The sequence below is a fragment of the Coenobita brevimanus genome, chromosome 22, assembly GCF_032717465.1.
Source record: "Coenobita brevimanus isolate Jiangsu-jjx chromosome 22, ASM3271746v2, whole genome shotgun sequence".
Lineage (NCBI taxonomy): Eukaryota > Metazoa > Arthropoda > Malacostraca > Decapoda > Coenobitidae > Coenobita > Coenobita brevimanus.
In genome coordinates, this window is record NC_136975.1 from 33,785,784 (window position 1) to 33,799,852 (window position 14,069).

Below are 14,069 nucleotides of genomic sequence, written 5' to 3' on the forward strand. Positions count from 1 at the left end.
CCCTGCCTTTACATACAAACTACCTCCCCTGCAAATAAAAAGGAATGTTTCCTCCCTTGCATTATTTTACAGATATTTTTTTGGCAAATGCTCAGATAAAGTTGCATCCATGGTGCCACCTATCCATGCCTTCCCTCGTGCTACACAGGCATCTGGTAGCGCTCATGACTGGAATGTCACTCAGCCATATTGCAGAACTTCTGCCTATCAGAATTCTTTCATTCCCCAAACTGCATCTCTCTGGAACTCGCTTCCCCAGAGTTGTTTCCCTTCAAATTTCAACCCACAACTGTTCAAGTCTAACTGTTACAGATATTTTATGAACAGAGGACACCAGTAATCGAGTGTATGGATTATTTTTTTTTTTTTTTATTCATTTGTTTTTCCTTCCTCCGTTCTGTTATTTATTTAAAAAAAAAAATATGTATATATATATATGATTGATGGTGTACAGAGAATTAGATGCTTTGGTTAATATCTCATTTTTTAAATTTTTTCTGGATCAGTGACAGTTGACCCTAGTTCACCTCCCCATGAGGATTACAGTTGGCAGTATGGATTTGTTTGTGTTTTCAACTGTTGACCAAAAAAAAAAAAAGGGGGGGGGGAGGAAAAATTTGTAATGCTTTTTAAGAAATTCCTATTATAATCACACTTTTATTAAAATTCTGATAATAATGCATATTTCTATTGTGTAATCATGAAAAAAAAAAAAAAAAAAAAAAAAAAATTTATAAGTATAGCAATCACGCCCATTCCAACTTTAGTGTTCCTTCACCAGTCACAAGGTACTGTTCAAGGTTTTCACATGGGAGGCATTCAGAAGACAGTGATAAATTACTTGTGTGAAAGGGGAGGCCACAGTGATAAATACAACTCCCGCAGTCACAGGAGAAATACAAGAAACTGGTGACTAAATTATCATACTTTTCCAGATGTATAATTTTTAAGTTTCCTTATGACTGTTTCTTGTAATATAAATCCAAGCCAATCATCAGAAAGTCCATGAAATTCTGCATCTAGTCAAGCTTTTTTTTTTTTTACTAAAATTGGCCATTTAGCAGAGCCTTGACTATCAAAATTATGACTATATTCATGGAGTTCATAACCTGGACCAAACATTCAGGAAGTCAGGAATGTATGGTGTATCGTATCATTCATATCATTTATAAAAGCTCTAGCATGCTTGCATGCATTGGCCCTGGTCACCTCATGGCAGCCCTCCTTGCTGCTTGATCTTTGGCAGCCTTTCTATTCAGTGTCTCATCCCTGAGGTCACACTCAATGATCTCATCCCAGGTCTTTTTCGTTCTGCCTCCCAGAGCGTTACCCCAGACGTTCACACTTTTCACACCCAATTGTCATCCTCCATCCTCTCCACATATCCAAACCATCTGAATCTGCTCCTCCCCATCACAGCACCAATACATTCCAGTTCCATCTTTTCTCTCAACTCTTCATTCATAATCCAAACCCGCAGTTCTCACATTCAAGGACGCACTACGCATCCATCTAATCATTGTCATTTCTGTATGTTTGAACCTATGAATATCCTCTTCCTTCACTGTCTGGGTCTCTCCACCTTACAGTATGACACTCCTGACATATGCTGCATACGAAGATCCCTTAGCATGGAGGGAGAGCCCTCAATTTTAGGAGATGCAGCAGTTCCCTGAACTTCCTCCAACCACTCCATACCCTAGATCCAGGCCCACCCTCAGCATATAAACATATCCCCAAAATAACAAAACTCCTTGATGTACTTGAGACTCCTGCAAGATCAGTTCTTTTGCACCTGACAATCTCTACATTTAGACTGTAACAGACCGCACAGACGAAATCAACATTATTTTGCAATCTACTTCTGTTACCACTACATCTCTTATGTACAGACTTATCACAAGTACTGCACAAGATGTAGTCACTTCCTACACCCCTGAGGCAGACTGCACATCAGCACACTCTGAATTGACAGTACTGCCACCAGCCTTAAGTGTCATCACTTTTGTTTTATCCTCATTTAGTTTCCAACCCTTGTGCCTCGTTCTGTCTCTCCATATCCTAAATCTTTCCTGCACCTCCCTTTCATTCTCTGCAGTCAACACCAAGTCATCAGCATACACCTCCCCTGGGAGTCCCATTCTGAAGTCACATGACAGAGCTTCAAACACCAGGACAGACAAAAAGGAGCTACAGACAGGTCCCTGATGCACCTCAACATTCACAGAAAACTCTTGCTTAAATATCCATTTACTCTTACCTGGGTATGAGCATCCACATACATAGCCATAACCACTCTAACCAACCACTCCTCGATCCCAAGCTTTCTCATTGCCCACCATACCAACTCCCTAGGGACTGTCAAAGGCCTTGTCTCACCAAAAGCAAAGTACAGATCCCTTTTCTTTCCTATATATTTTTCCTTAAGCTGTCAGACAATGCATGTGGTATCAATGGTCCCTTCTCGTGGCATAAATCCAAACTGCACCTCGTCGGTATTCACTCTACCCCGTCATTCTTTGTCGGACTCTCGCCATTACCTTCACTATCTGATCCAAAAGTTTTATGCCTCTGTTTAATGCAAGTAAAAACAAATTTTGAAGATTGCATCAGCCAAGAATGAAAGTATTCACATGTGTGTGAAGTTCTCTCACAAAATATAAGTACTACTGGGGTGAACAAAAAAGGTTAAAAGAAACATGTTAATAGAGTGTCAGAGCGTCTTTGAAAGCAAAGTTGATACTGATGTTGGAAAAGGAAGACTATATTTGGTGTGAAAGAACAGAATGAACTAGTTCATCAGTAAGAGAAGAGTGAGAATGAGAAGAGTAACTTAGAGAATGAGACAAGAAGATAAGGGTAAAATAAGAGAGATTATTCAAGTTTGACCATTCCATGCCAGAGATTCCCTGTTGAAACCAAGTTGTCACTGTTGTTGTTGTGGCTTCTGGTTCATGCAGAAAAAATCCAGTGGACTGGAAAAATCCAGCCACTTCAGCAGGGAGCTATCAGATACTTTTTATGTATTTCTTCATTACACAAGTGTAATACAGTGTTATGAATCTGATATGCACAGCAGATATAGGATTTAGATAACCCCCAAACACTTAGAATACACAACTACAACAAAAACAGTTATAAATAAAAGTAATGGCAGTGATGATAATAATAATAATTATTATAATTATAATAACAACAGTAGCAGCAGCAGTAATGCAGTCAGCTCTCCCTATTCACAGCTTTGTTATTTGCAGTTTTGGTTATTTGTGGTTGTAGAAATAATATTGAAATACACTTTAACCCCTAAATACTGCAATTCAATCTGGCTCGTCTGCCACTGGAACCGCAATTCTGGGGTGTTTTTTCGACTTTAACCAAGGGGAAAATCAATATGTTTTGGCTAAAGAGGAAGAATTTACACACCTGACCGCAATCGGCACCCCCCTAGGCCTAATGGTTACCGCATAATCAAGGGTCAGAGTTGAAAAAAATAAATTGTTACCCCTCAAAATTTTCAGGAGCCCCCATAGTTTTCATAACTATTTCTGTTACTGAAATAGGTCATTGCAATATCATATGTCACACCAAGCCTGAGAACAGGTGTTTTAGGGTGTGGGGAGATTACTTGCTTTTGAGGAGATAAAGTACCCTGTGGGGAGAAGGTTTGTTGGTATGGAGGTTGGATAAAACCATCTTTTCTCATCAGAGTAGAGCACTTTAGTTTGTTCTTGACCTGCTATATGAAAACAGATGTGTATGTACGTGTGGTGTGAGAAAATTCGATTGGGGAGAAGGCTCACAACGCATACGTTGAACCTTGGGAGATCATTTGAGGTAACAACCAATTTGGCTAGTTGAAACAAACAAAATCTATGTGATTTAGCATATCAAACATGCAAGCAGGTGTGTTTGCAGGTGTGGGGAGATAATTCACATATGGGGAGTAATAGATGTATTGAGGTAGAGGGGTGGTGGAGGGGGGGCTGGGACTCAGATGCCTGTGATTGCATGTTTGCATGAATAGAATAGTATACAGAGAAGCATTTATTATTTTCAGGTATGAAAAGGTACGGGAAAAAAAAAAAACATCGAGGCAATACATATAAAGCACATGTACAGCCGACAGCAGAAGTTCGTCCCTCTTAGCGTGCGTGATACGAGCCTGTTGATCTGGTAACACTGTATGAGATAGAGTTGACAGGTACGCTTTAAATGGCTAATATTAAAGAAATGTGTTCGGAGTTAAGAACACATTCTCTAATGATAATATTAATTTGCAGCAGGTGGGATAATAAAGTTATTGTGAAATGTTTGACATTGGTGTATGAAGATTCTTCGTTACAGACACAGACGCCTAGGATTACTTGGACTGGACTGATGTTGCCAGCAAGTATTATATGAAATATTATAGAACGATTGCAGTCTTAAAGGTGAGGTTGCAAGAAAACACTAATTACGATGTCAGTTACACACTAAACAAACAGAAACTGCCAGTTCGTGTTTCGCCAGTATGCGATTTTGTTTTATAAGGTAAGTCACTTCCCTTTCCGACCTCTCTCCCCACCCGTCTCTCCTCTTCCAAGTCATGCTCTGCCATCATCCACGTTTTATCGTTAATGTTGAAAATCGTATGTCTGTAGGTAAACTGTGGGAAATAAAAGTGTCAATGAGCTTCTTTTCCTCCATCGCTTGAAGTGTTATCAATGACTTGAATATAAATGTTAGTAACATGAATAAATTGTCACTGTGGTGGTTAGGAGACATTTCTCGTCATCATTTATGTAACACTTACCTAACTATCGTTCTTACAGTGCCCAAAATACACTCCCTCTCCACCCCCTCGCCGTCTCCTCCCCTCCCCCTTCCACTGTTTCCATCACTTCTCCCCCCTCCCTCCGCCCCCATTTCCAGTGACCTTTGTTTCTAGCCTGCAACACTCCGAATCCCTCCCCACCGTCTTATTGTATTGACCCTGCCCAACTTCTCTCCCTTGTCATTTCAAATGTCTTTTTCTCTCCCTTTTTCATTTTTGTCTCGGGAATCGAACAACATAACGATGTTTGGGTCATGTTTTTGTATAGTATCCTTTAATAATGTGTAATATTATAATGACCGTGACAATGGCGGTCAAAAGGCATTAACTGTTCAAAGGACGGCAGTCAGTGCCTCAGTTTAATGATCATTTTATTTCTCCTCCTCTAACCATTAATATCTTGCTTACACTTATTTTATAAATCCCAACATACACAAAATATGAAGCACAAACGTCCTTCTTTTCGCCAAAGAAAGTATAAAATTAAAAATAATTATTGCGTATGTTGTATGACTGAGGTGGTTTGGGCATGTGGAGAGAATGGAGAATGAAAGACTGACTAAGAGGGTGTATGTAGGTGAGGTGGAGGGAGAGAGAGGGAGGGGTAGACCGAGGATGAGGTGGAGGGATGGAGTTGAGAGGAATATATGGGGGAGGGGGGGTTGAGTTGGGGGGAGGGGAGTCAAATGGTGGGTGACAGAGCGACTTGGAGGCGTTTTGTCTGCGACAACCCTTTCGGGATTAGGGCGTCGGGCTATAGATAGATAGATGTTGTATGATCTGCACGCATCCAGAAAATATTTTCTTAAAAGTACTGTCAGTATTCTTGGTGATAATTTGTAGATCTTCAGTTACGATTAAATATAGCAAAATAGATGATAGTCACAAAAGCTGTATCCTCATACATTTGGCTGCCATAATCATCGTAATATACGATGAAGGGGGATTATACCCCTCTGGACGAGTAGATTAAGCCCTTATCGGAATATGCTTGTCATGAGCCCGGACAGCAGGCAGATGTAAGTGGAAGTATGAGATTGTCGCGGTGTAAGGGTTAATTATGGTAAAGGTTCGCTTCCTATCCATCCGAGTCCTTGTCACTCCTGTATCGATAATATCGGCAGTTGCAGAACAGATGTTCAGGGCGCTGACGGACAGCCATGCCGTTACCTTTTGTTCTAACCATGCAATGCAGCTATGGGAATGGAATGATAGGGATAATCTTGCTGACTGCATTCTCTGACCTTGTAAGATCATGCGCTGAGGGAGTTCAGATCAAAGTATGTCGATGGCATATTGTTTTAAATTATATATAAGTAGACGTATCTCATAGGTCTCACTTTAGTGCGGAACACAATGTGTGTGGGGGGGGGGATTGGAAGCAGGAATACTTTGGGTGAAGGAAGGGATTACATATATTACAAGCTGGGACACAGATAATTATGTTATAACGTGAAGGGAGGAGTGAGGGATACAGAAAGCGGGAAGGAGGCGAGGAGGGAAGGAATCCACAAGGGGGGGATGGTATTGAACACTGATAGTTACGATGGACATATTGTTATGTAAGTAATTTGGTTACTTGTGTGTAATACAGTTGGCAATATAACATGCACGAGTATTGTGTTTATAATGTCATTACAATTAAGACTTAAAGTCCTGTAAATGGTAATAACTGTATTCAAATTATGAAGAACCGATCTAGTTAGCGAGGTAAACAGAAGCAGAGTCAGTTAAATGAAATCGTTGGGAAGGGTTGGGGGTGTTGAGGAAGAGAAACAAGGGGTACTGGTAGAGGGGGGGAAGGGAGGGGGGAGAAGTGATGGAGACAGTGGAAGGGGGAGGGGAGGAGACGGCGAGGGGTGGAGAGGGAGTGTATTTGGAACACTGTATTAACGATGGTTATATAAATGTTATATAATGTGACGAGTAATGTCTCCTAACCACCACAGTGACGATTTATTCATGTTACTAACATTTATATTTAAGTCATGGATAACATTTCAAGCGATGGAGGAGGAAATGAAGCTCATTTGACACTTTTATATTGTTTCTCACAGTTTATCTACAGACATAGGGTATTCAGCATTAATGATAAAACGTGGATGATGGCAGAGCATGACTAGGAATAGAAGAGACGGGTGGGGAGAGAAGTCGGAAAAGGAAGTGATTTAACTTGTAAAACTAAACCGCATACTGGCAAAACACGAACTGTCAGTTTCTGTGTTTGTTTAGTGTGTAACTGACATCGTAATTAGTGTTTTCTTGCAACCTCACCTTTAGGACTGCAATCGTTCTATAATATTTCATATAATACTTGCTGGCAACATCAGTCCAGTCCAAATAATCCTATGCGTCTGTGTCCGTAACGAAGAATCTTCATACACCAGTGTCAAACATTTCACAATAACATTATCCCACCTGCTGCAAATTAATATTATCATTAGGGAATGTGTTCTTATCTCCGAACACATTTCTTTAATATTAGCCATTTAAAGCGTACCTGTCAACTCTATCTCATACAGTGTTACCAGATCAAGAGGCTCGTATCACGCACGCTAAGAGGGACGAACTTCTGCTGTCGGCTGTACATGTGTTGGGGGTGGGGGGAGTGGGGAGGGGAGGCTTGGGGGGGGAGAGCAAGCCAAGCTGCGTGCTCGCTATCACACAAAGGTTTATTGGGGGTAGGAGGATAGTATGGGGCTGAAAGGGAGGGAGGGGGTAGGGTAGGTAGGGGTATACAAGGTAGGGGGAGAAGGTGGGGAGGCTGGAGGGGGATGGAATGGGCCTAGTGGTTGGAGGAGGAGTAAACTTCGACTAACAACGTCTTACTGGGGCGTACAGAGGGGTGGGAGTGTCTTCGGAGAGGGTTATTATGTGACAGATGATGAAACATTCAGGCAATGGGTGGTCTGACAGGGGGGGTGACCCCCCCTGCCCTCAGAGGCTGGATCACCAAACCCGAGGCCGGAGGGGTAGTTCTCATTGGCTTGAAGGGATATATGTCACAATCGGGGCGGAGCAATGTGCAGGCAGTTTTTTACAAGGCACAGTATATTGATGTGATTCATCTGAAAGGGCTTAAGTGGTCAATGTGTACATTGACATGCTTCGGTATTTAGAGGTTAACGAAAAGATTCAAATGTTTGATGATTTGGGTGATACTGCAGAATGCTTGTAGGCAATCACATAGTTAAAGTATGACTGTAAGGGCTACTTTTTTTTTTTTCTTTTTTATGTGAGGGAGAAGGAATCAAAGGCCAGGAGCCCGCAAACCGTTCCTTCCAAGAAAAAAAACAAAATACAAAAGAGAACCAAATTCAAGATCTTTTCATTTCAAGATGCCTGGACATTCTGCATTTGAAAGACTGGAGATCATAAGAGGTAGGAAATACAGACAGAGGAGACAGTTCCAGAGTTGACCTGTTGCAAAAATGAAGGACTGAGAGTAATGATTAAGTTTTACATTAGAGAGTTGGACAGAAAAGGGATGAGAGTTTGTTGCTAGATGGGTGCTACGCATCCGTCGTAGAGGTGGAGGGATGCAACCAGACAGTTGAGAGGAGAATTGACCATTAAAGTTGTGATAGAAATGAGATACAGATGCAACAGTGCAGTGAAGAGACAGAGGTTGAAGGGTGTCAGTACAAGGAAGAGAGTTAATGAGAAGAAAAGCCTTTGATTCCACCCTATTGAGAAGAGATGTATGTGGAGAGCCTCCCCACACATGAGAGTTATACTCAACACGGGCAGATAAAACCTGTGTATAAAGTCAACAGCTGTGCAGGGGTAAAGAAGGCATGGAGTCCCATTAGCACACCTAATCTCTTGGAAGCAGATTTTACAAGAGATGTAGTACGATCTTGGTGATAGGTGGGAGAGCTCACCATCCACCCACTCGATGTAGTGCTGCTCTTGGGTGTCTGCCCTTTCCTCACCTCCATCCTCATTTCCTTCCATCCTCTTCTATGCTTCTTTCCTTCATTCATTCCTTGTCCTTCTGCCTATGGGTGACTTTACACTCGCTCATGTCTTTCTTTCCTTCATTCTTTCCTCTTCCTTCTGCCTGTGGGTGACTGTACACTGAGCGACAAGCCAAATGGTCACCTGTACACCAGGGAACCATTTACCAAGCTGGGTGGTAACCATATAACCAAATTTTGGTGCCTGGTGGTTTAGTGGGTAATTATTGCTCTCCAGTCGGATTGAGTTGGTGAAAGTTTATATCCAAGGGATGGTTGGGGTTGATTGCTTATATAATGCCACTCAGGGATGAGTGAGGCTGATCACTCTCATCCTAAATGCCTAGCCCCGGGGTCCTACGCTCCTGATGGGGCAATGTAGGATTGGATGATGGATGGATAGATGTAATATGATCTTTCCATGACAAGTCCTGAGAGAATGAAACCCCAAGTATGTTTAAGGATGATGCAGGATTAAGCTGGATATTATTAAACATTAGTGAGTACTCCTGTGGAAGATTTTGTCAGGTTGATAAATGTAAGAACTGAGTCTTTGATGCATTAAGAATAAGATTATTTTTACCCCAGTCAGAGATACGAGCCAAGTCAGACATTAGGTGTCCCATAGCCTCATCCCTTGTTTGCTGAAATAACTGCTGAGATGGACGTAGAAAGAACAGAATGGAAAGGTGGAATCATCAGTGTATGTGTGGTTAGGGTTAGATGTACAGCTTAGAAGATTATTGATGCATAAAAGGAAGATAGTTGGTGAAAGGACAGAGCCCTGAGGAACACCACTGTTGATTTTTAGGAAGAAGGGACCAAAGGCCAACAAGCCCACAAAAACTGTTCTTTCCAAGGGAAAAACAAAATGCTAGAGAGCGCCAAGTTCAAGATCCGATCATTTCGAGATGCCTGGACACACTGCGTTTGAAGGACTGGAGATCATAGCTAGCAGGAAATACCGACAGAGGGAGACAGTTCCAGAGTTGACCTGTTGCATCAATGAAGGACTGGGAGTTATGGTTAACTCTTGCATTAGAGAGTTGGACAGAAAAGGGATGAGAGTTTGCCTCTATATGGGTGCTACGCGCCTGTCGTAGAGGTGGAGGAATGCAAACAGACAGTTCAGAGGAGCAGTGACCATTGAAGTAGCGATAAAAAAGAGATAAAGATGCAACAGTGCAGCGAAGAGACAGAGGCTGAAGGGAGTCAGTAAGAGGAGGAGAATTAATGAGACAAAAAGCCTGTGACTCCACCCTGTTGAGAATAGCTGTATGTGGAGAACCTCCCCACTCATGAGAGTTGTACTCTACACAGGGGCAGATAAAACCCCTGTATAGAGTCAACAGTTGTGCAGGGGTAAAGAAGGAACGGAGTTGGCTTAGCACACCTAATCTCTTGGAAGCAGATTTTACAGGAGATGTAATATGATCTTTCCAAGATACGTCCCAAGTGAATGAAAGCCCAAGCACATTTAAGGGTGCTGCAGGATTAAGCTGAATATTATTAAACATTAGTGGGTACACCTGTGGAAGATTTTGTCAGGTTGATAGGTGTAGGAACTGAGTCTTTGATGCGTAAAAAACAACAAGATTATTTTTACCCCAATCAGAGATTCAAGCCAAGTCAGACATTAGGCATGCCATAGCCTCATCCTTTGTTTGTTGAAGTAGCTGGTGAGATGGACGTTGCGGGAACCGAATGGAAAGGTGAAGGGTGGAGTCATCAGCGTATGAGTGGATAGGTTACATGTACACCTTGGAAGGTCATTGATTAATAAAAGGGAGAGAGTTGGTGATAGGACAGAGCCCTGAGGAACACCACTATTGATAGATCTAGGAGAAGAACGATGGCCATCTACAACAGCGGCTATAGAACGACCAGAAAGTAAGCTATAGATGAAGGCACAGATAGAAGGATAGAAACCGTAAGAGGGCAGTTTGGAAATTAAAGCTTTATACCAGACTCGATTGAAAGCCTTTGAGATGTCAAGTGCAGTGGCAAAGCTTTCGCCAAAGTCCCGAAAGGAGAAAGACCAGGAGTCTGAAAGGTAGGTGAGAAGATCGCCAGTGGAGCGTCCCTGATGGAACGCATAATGACGATCAGAAAGAAGGTTATGATAGGAAAGATGCTTAAAAATTTTTCTGTTAAGATTAGACTCGATAACTTTTGGACACAGGATGTTAAAGCATTTGGGCGATAGTTAGAGGGTTGGGAATGGTCACCCTTCTTTGGGACTGGCTGAATGAGAGGAAATGTCCAGCAGGAAGGAAAGGTGCAAGTTGGTTGACAAAGGCGAAAGAGTTTACCCAGGTAGGGTGTAAGCACAGAAGTACAGTTCTTGAGGACAACAGGAGGGACCCCATCAGGTCCATATGCCTTGATAACATTGAGGCAAGTGATGGCAGAAAATACATCAGCTGAAAAAATTTTAATGTCAGCCATGAGGAAGTCTGAGGGGGGAAATGATGGAGGAACAGCACCGGAATCATCTAAGGTGGAATTGGAAGAGAAAGTCCGAGCAAAGAGATCTGCTTCATCAATAGAAGAAATAGCTACAGAACCATCAGAGTAGAAAAAAGGAGGGAAGGATGATGAGGTGAAGTTACTGGAAAGGTTTCTGGCAAGGTGCCAGGAGGAGCGGGAAGAATTTGAGTTGGAGAGTTGAGAGTATAGTATTTAGTATGGATGAAATTATTTTTAGCAGAGTGAAGAACAGACATAGCACAATTCTTGGTAGAAAAATAAAAAAAATGTGATTCAGGGGTGGGTTGGCTCTGGCACCTTTTATAGGCCCTCTCCTTGCTGTGGACAGCATTAGAACAAGCATGCTTAAACCAAGGCTTTCTTGCATGAGTCAAAGATATGAGAAGGGAATGTATGGTTCCATGCCCGAGAGAATAACCTCTGTAATGTGTAAGGCACACTAAGATGGCTCCCAGCCATGGAAGCAAAATCATTCCAGGGAAAATCAAAGAAGTACTGCCTGAGGGCCTCCCAATCAGCAGCTCCAAAGTGCCACAATTGACATTTCTTCGGAGAGTCCACAGGCCATACTGGAGCGATAGGACAGGTTAAGGTAATAATGTTGTAATCGGCGGAGCCCAACAGAGAGGAAAGATTAACAGTGTAAGCAGAAAGATTAGTTGTAAGGAAGAGGTCAGGTATGTTGGAGCTTTCTCCAAGGCGATCAGGGATACAGGTAAGGTACCGTACAAGCTGCTCTAGGTTATTAAGGATAGAAAAGACATAGGCTTGTTCACCAGGTGGATCAGTGAAAGGAGAGGAGAGCCAAAGGTGGTGGCGAACATTGAGATCTCCTAAAATGGAGATTTCAGAGAAAAGAGAAATGGATAGAATGTGTTCCATCGTACAAGTAAGATAGTTGAAGAATTTTACATAGTAGAGTTACGGGGTAAGTAAACAGCACAGATATATTTAGTCAGAGAATGACAGGAAAGCCGAAGCCAGAGAGTAGAGAATTCAGAAGAGTCAAGTTCAGGAACGTGAGAGCAAAAGAAGTCGTTGCGTACATATACACAGCAGCCACCTTTGGCTTTGAAATGAGTATAGAGAAAGTAGGATGATAAAGAAATGGTTTTGCTGTCAGTTACCTCAGACAGCTGAGTCTCAGTTAAGAAGAGATGAGGTTTAAAGGAGTAGTTGGTGCTCAACAGAGGGAAAGTTAGAGGAAAGGCCGCACATGTTGCAGAAATGAAGAAGTGAGTCAGACAGTGGTTCCAGGCAGCTCATAGATTTGTCACCGGGAGAGGGGCGGATGGTGGGGGCATTTATGGTCCCACCCCATGGGGACTCTGAGGCTTGGTTATTAGCTGCTATTTTTCTTTTTTAATTTTGAAAAGGAAGTGAGTGGGTAATGTTCAAGTAGTGTGGTGTTGATAGTTAGTGGAACTTGTATTGGGGAGCATGCTGGGCTCTCTGTGTTATTTAAACACTGAAAAGGTTCAGCAAAGGGGGATGGTCAGGACTAGTCCCGAGGGCAGATGAAACGGGAGTTCCAGCTCTCCTTGCCATCGGCTTTCTATCCACTTTGGGAGTACTGCCCTGCAATGTAACCCCCGTAATTTTGGGGGGATGACAATAATAATAACTAGAACACCATGAAATATTCCAAGGACAATTTTGATAAAAACATCCCACAACCATTACCTGCTAGAAGCCTAGCTATAGTAAGACCTTGAGGTCAAGGTCACTGATCTTGTTCAAGTCACCTTATCTTTCACTGTCTGAAAGTTGACAAAGTTTGGTGGCTCTAGTTTTAATCCTTCTTGGAAAATTTGGTTACACCCAGAATATCTGGAAAAGTTCCAATTTTTAAAATGGGAGGTTAAGGTCATTGATCTTGTGCATGTCACCTTAGGTCATCACAGAGTGTAAGTCCACCAAGTTTGGTGGCTCTAGCATTAATCCTTCGTGGGAAATTAAGTGATATCCAGAATATTTGGTAAAGTCCCAATTTTTTACCTCAGGCGATCTCAGAGAATAATCAGCCAATTGGAACCATACTCTCTTTCTGCCTCTTAAGGCTATTTTGTTGTAATATTACAGCATCCTGGCTTAAGCAGTTCTTGAGATAGCATTGCTAACTCACTTCTCTGTGTTCTGGATAATGTCTGGAGATCCAGTTGACTGATTGCCACTATATTTGGCCAAAAGGAGCAGATAGTCATCCGACTAAGTTGACCAAGTTTGAAGACTGTAGGCCAAATAGCCTTTGAAATATCACAATTTGAAAATAAGTAAGAATACAATACTCCATCCATCCATCCATCATCCAGTCCTATGTTGCCCCATGAGGAGCATAGGAGCCCAGGGCTAGGCAGTTGGTCCTGACATTTAAGATGAGAGTGACCAACCTCACTCATCCCTGAGCAGCATTACATGAGCAATAAACCCCAACCACCCCTTGGATATAAACCTTCACTGGCTCAATCCAAATGGAGCACAAGAATTACCCACTAATCCACCAGGCGCCAAAATTTGGTTATATGGTTACCACCCAGCGTAGTAAATAGTTTCCTGGCATACAGGAAACCATTTGGCTTGTCACTCAGTGTAGAGTCACCCATAGGCAGAAGGAAGAGGAAAGACTGAAGGAATGAAAGACAGAAGAGGGAGTGTAAAATCGCCCGTAAAAAGAAAGAACGAGGAAGGAATGAAATACAATACTGTAATAATGATAATATTGACAAAAACCAGAAAACTCCCCACAGGAATGTGGGAAGTTTTAATAATGATAATACAGTATACAGCACTTGTAACTTGAAAGTAAT

General features: G+C 42.1%; 1 protein-coding gene across 1 annotated transcript in view; it reads left to right on the forward strand.

The window, feature by feature from the left end:
- Positions 1–14,069, forward strand: part of gig (TSC complex subunit tuberin) — a 686,003-nt gene that overhangs the window by 393,568 nt on the left and 278,366 nt on the right. The window lies entirely within an intron of this gene.